Source organism: Parus major, chromosome 1 (genome assembly GCF_001522545.3).
Source record: "Parus major isolate Abel chromosome 1, Parus_major1.1, whole genome shotgun sequence".
Classification (NCBI taxonomy): Eukaryota; Metazoa; Chordata; class Aves; order Passeriformes; family Paridae; genus Parus; species Parus major.
In genome coordinates this window covers 40692916-40701012 of record NC_031768.1, presented here as the reverse complement: position 1 = coordinate 40701012, position 8097 = coordinate 40692916, and the positions used below count along the sequence as shown (strand labels likewise).

General features: G+C 42.9%; 1 long non-coding RNA gene across 1 annotated transcript; it reads left to right on the top strand.

Annotated features, from left to right (window-relative positions):
- The first annotated feature begins 3934 nt into the window (after positions 1–3934).
- LOC117243971 lies at positions 3935–5817 on the top strand. The gene is made up of 2 exons (XR_004496209.1): positions 3935–4042; positions 5657–5817. It is a non-coding gene; the product is annotated as an uncharacterized LOC117243971 (long non-coding RNA).
- The last annotated feature ends 2280 nt before the right edge of the window (positions 5818–8097 follow it).

Sequence of the window (8097 nt, the reverse complement as noted above, 5' to 3'; positions counted from 1 at the left end):
CCCCACGATTATTTCCACACACCTGACCCGCTATTTCACAAGCTCCGGAAAACCCAGAGCGCGGCTGACACCGAGTCCCAGCGAGTGAGGGGAGAGGAGGATGTCAGCTGAGAAGTTTAGGAAGACAAGTGTGAAATAGAAAAAAATAAAACCCCAACAACAAAAACAAACAACAAACAAAACGAGGCTTTAGAAAAATCCTGAATGTCTGAACGTCTGTGTGTGTGTGTGTGTGTGTGTGTTTGTGTGTGTGTGTTATGTGTGTTTTTCCTTCCTGCCAAAGCATGATGTCAAATACTGTCCTTTTCCCCTCTTTTTTAAAGCAGGCTGAAAGGAAAATTCTTCACAGAATCTTAAAGAACTTTTTGACACAACAGCTGCAAAATCTATTTTCTAAACAAAGATTTATACATATTTATACGAGCTTAATCCAGATTTTTTTTTTTTTAATAAATCATTCTCAGAACTGCAGAGGTAAACTATATGTAAATACCTCAAGTAATAGGCTTGTAGTGCAAATCACATCATTTTATCTTCAATTTTGCATTCGTTTTTCTGGCTTAAAGGTGCATCAGAGATATGCATTTTAGCATATTCAGAACACGGGGCGTGAAATTAAATGTTTGACAGAGTGAGAAAAATATACAGACTTTGGAGATGCCTTAAAAATAGTAATTTATGCAGATCTAGAGGAGTGAAATCATTTGCAATGGAGTGACCCTCTCTCCAGGAATTTTTTGCTCAGTGTTCTTCTCTAATCTCCTGCTGTATCTTCATTTTTCATTGAACTAGCCAGTTTTCTGCGAAGCAGTCTTGTAGATAAGGGAAGTGCTAAAAGAAGAAGAAAGAAGAAGCTCAGTGGGTCCGTTTCCATTGCACTTTTACCCAAGGCAATGGGCAGAATTTAACGGATTCCTTCCAACATATGTTTTTGCCAGATAAGTAAACAGTGTGTGTCGGAAATGAAAAAGCATTTGCAATTTAATGACATTACAGCTCTCAGCTTAGGCTGGCGTGCTGCGAGGCGAAAAGCAGAAAGAGAGAGGAGAGTAGAAAGAGAAAAAGAACAAAGTTCATCTTCCCTTTTGTGCATTTTTATCAAGGAAAATATTACTTCTTTCCCCCTCTTGTTCTCTTTTCTTTTTCTCTTTGCTTTTTTGTCTCACTCATCTACATTTTTTTCTTTTCTCTCCTTTTGTCTCCTCTGTTCACTTTTACCTTTTTCTTCCACTGCCACCGACTCGTTTCCTTTCACCACCCCCCCTTTCCATTGTGTCGCCTTATTCATCTATTTGGCCCATTCAGTTTTTACCTATAAGGAGCTGTTTATCCAACAATGTATCTTTTTTTTTTCCTTTTCTTTTTTTTTTCTTTTTTTTTTTTTTTTTTTTTTCGCCGTGTTGTACTCCCGGCGCTACAGCTCACAGTCAACAGGATTGTTGGAGGGATTATAACGTTTCGTTTCAAAGCGCGACAAATCTGCTCGCCTTCCCTCTGTCCCCACTCTCCCCAGCCCCGCCGGTCCCTCGCGGACTCTCGGTACCCTCGGGGTCGGGATCGCCCCCACATCCCCTCACCAAAGCCCCTCTGTGCCACCCCTCCGGGGCCGCCCCGCTCGGCAGCGGCGGCGGGGGAGCGGGAGCAGCCCCGGGGAGGGGCAGGGGGTGCGGGGCAGGGCAGGGAGAGCCTCCGCTCCCGCCGCCGCCGTCGGACGCGCCTGCATCTCATCCCCCCCGCTTTCCCCAGCCATTAGGTGAGCGCTGCAAAGTCACGGGCTCCCACCCCAGGCTTTCCCTGGAGCTCGGATGTAATTGAAAAATACCTCCAGTCAGTGGCAAGTCCTATCTTATAGGCACATATCTGAAACGATGTATTAAAAAAAAAAAAAAAAAAAAAAAAGCTTGTCTAAAGATCCGTGCATGGGTTGGTTTGGGTTGGGTTTTGGTTTTTTTTTTTGTTTGTTTTGTTTTGTTTGTTTGGGTTTGGTTTTTTTTTTACCATGAAATTACATCTTCCACATCTCCCAGATCCGGTACTTGGTAAGTAAAAAGGGAAATCTGTTTGGACATAAGGAGGTAAAGTAGCTAGAGGTGGTAATTTAATCATCCGAGGATATATTTCAATGTTTTTTCTGGTCTTCTAGGCATTAGCACTTTAAATTCATTATGTCTGTTTGACAGATATATGCAGCCTTAAGGATCTAAAAATGAAATCCAAGAAGTATAGCCTGCTAGAGGACATATATTGAAGTTAAGAGATTAAAACGGTCTAACCATTGCAAACAGAATGGAACATCTCGCATTTCTCATTCCTTATAAGCATGACTATTTTGCAGATGTTAAATACGGTCTGCTCTAATTATGAAGGAGGGGAGAGGGGGGACCCGCTCAAGAGCCGAGGCTTTCTGACTTTTACATTGATGAAGTGGATATTAGAAAGACAATATTAGCTCCTGTGCTGGGTCTCGGGCTCGGGAAGTTTTACGTGGGGGGATTTTCTCTATCAATAATTTAATAAGGAGGGTGCAGCAGCAGGAGCAGCAGCCTCTCCTACATGCTTTAAAGGCTCAAGAATCGTGCATGAATTTCCTATAAGGCAAATAACAAAAGAGCCAAATGAGAAGAGCGGGTCTTTTTTCTGTCTAACTGGGACACTGAGGACTCTGTGTCATTACAGTAATTTAGCAATGTTAATGATCTGTAATATTAATACATCATACTTGAAAATGGGGAAGAGTTGTCATAATTAAATGCATTAAGCCACAATTAAAAAGTCATCTAAGCAGTTGTAAAGATACCAGAGACGATAAAGCTGTTCATTACACTGCGAACCTCTCTGCCCATGGAAGCTGTCCCTGGCAGGGCTGGTGCAGCAGCCCCGGCCCGGCGCAGCCGCCCCCGCGCAGCAGCCGCGCAGGAAGGCGCTGGGGCGCGCAGCCTGCGCGGCCTTATCAGCACATCGCCTAAGGAGGCGGGGGTGAGGGGGCTGGACCAGAGAGCCCTTTCACGGATCTGCCTCAGTTCTCCAGGAAGCGGGGGAAGGGAGGGAGACACAACAAAAGTCTCATCCCAGACGTTCGCGTCCACACACCCCGGCCCCCTTTTCAAAGCACGTCCCCAGACGCACGGAAAGGCACATTTCGGCCGCGAAGCCAGTGTGGGGCTCCGGCTAAGCCCGGAGAAGGCTGTCCCTCGCCCGGGGGCTGAGCACGGCCGCACTGCGCTCCCCACCCGTCGGGGAGGGTCCGACCGGAGCGCCGGTACCCGGCCCCTCCGTCCCCCACCCTCGGCATCTATCCCCCTGCTGCTGCCGGGAAGGGCCGAACCCCTGAGCCGTGGGACTGAGCTCTGAACAGCCCGACTGAGTGCTCCACCTGTGGGGCTGCCTCCTCGACCGGAGGCCTGCCGTGCACTGCCAGCTTCCCAGGGAGTCAGCGTGCTCTCTGTAGCATGGGAAGCCATGCAGACACCTGGGGTTGAGGGGTGAGCAGACACAGCCTGATACTGTGGGCTGTTAGGCCTGGCCCCTTTTGCAGCCCAGGTGCTGCCAGCCATCTCACGGGGGCAACATCCCCATGCATTTATTTCCTCATATAACTAGCGAGAACCTCATCCCCAGACTAGTTTTGGTGAAAACCTCATCCCTAGCCTGCTCTGTCAGAATGATCCAGCTCTAAAACAATCCATTAAAAAAAAAAAAATCAAAAAAAAAAAATCACATTCTACCAGATCACTGCTGATAGAGTGTTTCTTCATCCATCTCTGTCAGATTTACCATCTCGTGGACACACACTGATTTTCAGTTTGGCTTTGTCATGGAGAAGAGGTTGCACTCACTGACAGTGTGCTTATGTACGGTTCTCTGGTGGTCCCCTCCTGAAAATGGCTTATCTCCGGACAAATTCAGGAAAATCTGGCTGAGAGAAGATGGTCTCCCAGCCGTTTTTATGGAAATGGGCAGTTGGGTAAAGGAGGAAAACCCAGTCTGGCGGTTTCAGAGAAAAAGACTAACACCAGCTCAATCCTGTGAATCAGACATAGAGGTGAGTCTTCCAACACAAGGAAAAGTTTCAGACGGATCTTGAACATGGTTCCAAATATTAGGCCTATTTCCAGCAGTAATCCACAACTCCATGCAAATGTAGGCTTGTCAGGGGAGATACTGCACACGGACACTGATCTATGTGGAGTCCTGAGAGGAGTGCTGCATATTGCAACTGCTTACACCTTTCCCTCTCCTGTTGATATCAATGATGAATGTGATCACAAAAAATAAGAGGGAATAGACTTAATGCCAAATAAACAGATAGGAGAAAAGAATATTAAGTAAAAGCAGCAGTTTACTCAATCTTCAGATATGGCATTTTGGTCAATAATTTTATATTTTGTTTTGTGTTGCTGTTAAGTCAAACACCCTAGAAATACACAAGATCAAGATCTTGGTTTGATATTACTATTTACACCAATATATTAATGAAAATAGTTTACATACATAACAATTTACATATATATATCCAACTTCTATATATGGTTGAGTGTGATTCCTTGGAGTCCCTTACCTTCCATGGGAATGTTGCTTCTTTAAATGACAGCATGATGATGAGAAAGCCTTCGTTTTGATTTGTAAAAAAATCTGCAGGTAGGAAATAGGTTTATCTTTCAGATAAAATGCAGGTGAAATGACAATGTCAAAGCTTTTGTGAGTATGTATTTCTTAAAGGGCTGAAGGGAGCTTTATCTCCCTTTCCCCTCCTGCATCCATTGATACTGTACATCCAAGCTCTGTGAGAGGGTCACAGCACAGCTGTGTGACTTCATGGATTCCCATTCAGTGGATCAATTTCTCTTGTGTGTTGGTCCATCAGAAGAAGCTCATGCACCCTCAGCTTCCTGTCTCACTGCTTTCTTGAGTTTGTTTAAAGCCCATGCTTGACCCCAGCCAGAGGCAAAATAACCTTGGACTTGAGCTCGCACATATACCCATTGTCAGAATTCCTCAAAAACACTCAAAATAGTCTTGACTTAATTTAGAAAAGACCTGCTACCTTTGGAAATGGGACCTTCAATAGTCAGAGGCCAACACTGTGTCTCAGAACCCTATTTGTGGTCCATTTGTCTAAACATGACACAGGCATGTTTTATAATACATCTTAACGCAGAAGACTAATGCCCCACAAAGCTTATATGGTGTCCTGGAGAAGGACACTTTTTTTCCCACTGTGAAATCTTGGAAAATACCTTCCCTGGCATTCAGCCCTGAAAATATTGATCTGAACCCAGGCTCCCTACCTTTATGATCATCCCTACTGTCTGTGGCAGGGCTGAAATTCAGAGCCCAAGCTCTAGGGTCATGCCTTGGGGTCCGTGGTCCTGGGCTTGTTTCGGATGCCTTGCAGCCACATGTTCTAGGAGCTTCCACAGATGCCTGGGGACAGTGCCTTGAAGAAGCCCATGAAAAACAGCATTTACCTCATCAAGTGCAAGATGCAAGGTATATTTCTTTACTTGGAAACTTTACATTTTGGTGTTCTAAAGGAAATTTATTTCTCTAAAAATGTCCAGGCTGTGGAAAAACATTTTTTACTGAGATGAAAGTTATGTATACATATATACATAAAATAAATTGTGTTCATGCTTGAATCTATGTTTATTTTAAGGCTTGACAAATGAAAACTGTGCTCTTCAGCTGGCTCTGCTGGGCGTGCAACCTGAGAGACTTTCTTGGCACTGGAGAGTGAACAAGCCTGGTGTGTGATACAAGGACCATGCAAAGAGGATGAGGAAATAATCACACGTATCACATTGAACAGCCATCCAACCCATCAAGTGTCTTGATTCTGTTGAGTGCTTCATTGGTGCAATTGGAGAAGTCCATTTTAAGGAGAGATTAGGAGGAGTAGCTATGCAGTTAACCTCACAGGATGCTCCTTACCTGAGAACTGGATGCTTGAGAGGGAAACTGAATCAATGAACCATAAAGATGTTATCAAAAGTACTGGAAAGGCAGAAGCTCCTATAGCAACACTGTAGTTAAGGTAAAAGATGATGTAAGACAACAATTGTCAATGCTAGCACAATAGTTGTGTTCAAACTGTTGACAGTTGTGAGGAATGCAGAGAAGGAAAGCACAAGAGCAGGTGGTCACATGGGCCAAGGACACCTGTGCACTGCTATACAATGGTAGAGGGAAAATAGAAAATTATATCTGTTGAAGGAACTTACATTAATCTAAATTATGTAAAACTTGACTGGAGCTTGGTTTGAAGGACAGTAAGGGAAGGTCAAGATTCAGAGACGTTGGTAGGAATATTAATCAAGGGAGGACAGTGGAAGAAAATGTTCAGAGCCTGAGAAAGCAGAAGCTTGCTCTGAGCTATGCTGAATTAAAGCTGTATGTTAAAACCAGCATAAGGTATTTTGCAAACAAGTACAGAGACAGAATCTGAGTGAAGAGTGATATTCTGTGCTGTCACAGTGTAGGTGATAGATGAAGCCATCTTCTTGGAGTCATGAGGGAAGGGATAGGTAAGGGAAAGAGGGTAAAAGAGACAAGTCTAAAAAGACTGAAAAAAGTAAAGCCTGGAGAGTGTGGCTGCACGTGTCAGAGGCAGCTGAGACTGAAGAGGATGAGAAAAATCCTTGGGCCATAAATTGAACAAGCTGGATAGAAAGCCTTCAGAGAGCAGGCACAGGTGTCATGTCCCAGGGAGGAGGTTAGCTGGAATATCTTCTGCCATCAACAGGAGGTATTCAGCAAGGTGGGATATCGGCTCATGTTGCAGCTGCAACTAGTACTAGTTTGGTACTAGATATTCATCTCTTATCAGAGTTTTGTGGTCTGTTCCCAGGGGACAGGCATGTTTGTCAGAAGTACAATAATAGCTGACTAAAGTAGATTTGCTCTGAGGTTATCATTACTTCTCCACAGATGATCATAAATAAATATTTCAGTAGAAGTCTTAACTCCCCCTCTAGAAAAGTGGCACAAGAGAAATGAATGTTTTCCTTTAAGTGTGAGTTTTGGAAACTGACAAAAATTTCATCAGTCATCATTTGGAAGCAATACCTTCAAAAAGAGTGCCTCATAAAGAGTAAGCTTTCCCTAAAACCTCACAGTCTTATACCTGAGCCCTTCAAAAATGTGAGTTCTTCCTCACAAGCTAGAGGTAAAATATTCTGCTCATTTAGAAATAACTTGCCTGGGGTACATCTATTTGATGTAATATAAATTGTTATTGAGGATTCCAGAGCAAATAAATGAGAGGGGCAAAAAAGTAAATTTGTCTCTCTGTTTCTGCTAGTAATCTTTAAATAATTTGTCCTAGTTGGTCATTCAGGAGCCAAATTTGTCATTAGTCCATGTCAGAAAAAGACCATTCTCAAGAATACTGATGAGATGCAAATGAAAGACTAAATTTTCATTTAATCCAGTGCACTCTTCAGAATTTCACTTTATTAATCAGTAAGGAACTTCTCTACATGAACTTAAAAAAAATGTTCCTAAAAGTGATCCAGGTGCAACCTCAAGAAGGAGCATGTTTTTATCAGGATTTATGACCCTCTGAAGAGAAGTATTAAAAGAAAAAAAGAAAAAAAAAAAAAAAAAGGAAGAAGTTGGGTGAAAGCCTGGTCCTGGTGAAATCTGCAGTAGAGATGTCATTTTCCTTACTGTAGTCTGGATTTACCCCATTTTATTTTATCTGTGCCCATTATAAACCTGATGCAGCTGCTTTCTGATTACTTTTACATTTGGAAATTTTCAGGTGCATTTAAATTGCTGAGGTTATATTCAAAATACAGTAAAATATCAAAACTAACCTTTTTTTAGTCAATTTTTCTGTATGTGACAATAGCTTTTGACTTGTGTAAATATCTATGAATGGGCATTGTTTATATGAATGTTTTGGTCAATATTGGCCAGCAATACTGGTTCCTGGACTATTCAAATGCTGCCTTGCTAATTGTTAAATTATGCTGATGATGAGATGCAGGAGCAAGTATAATTTATCCTGTATGCAGAATATTCAGGCCATAAAAACAAATTTCAAACATACCTTTATTCTTCGGTAATTACAGTAACAAGGTCAAGAAAGGCCCG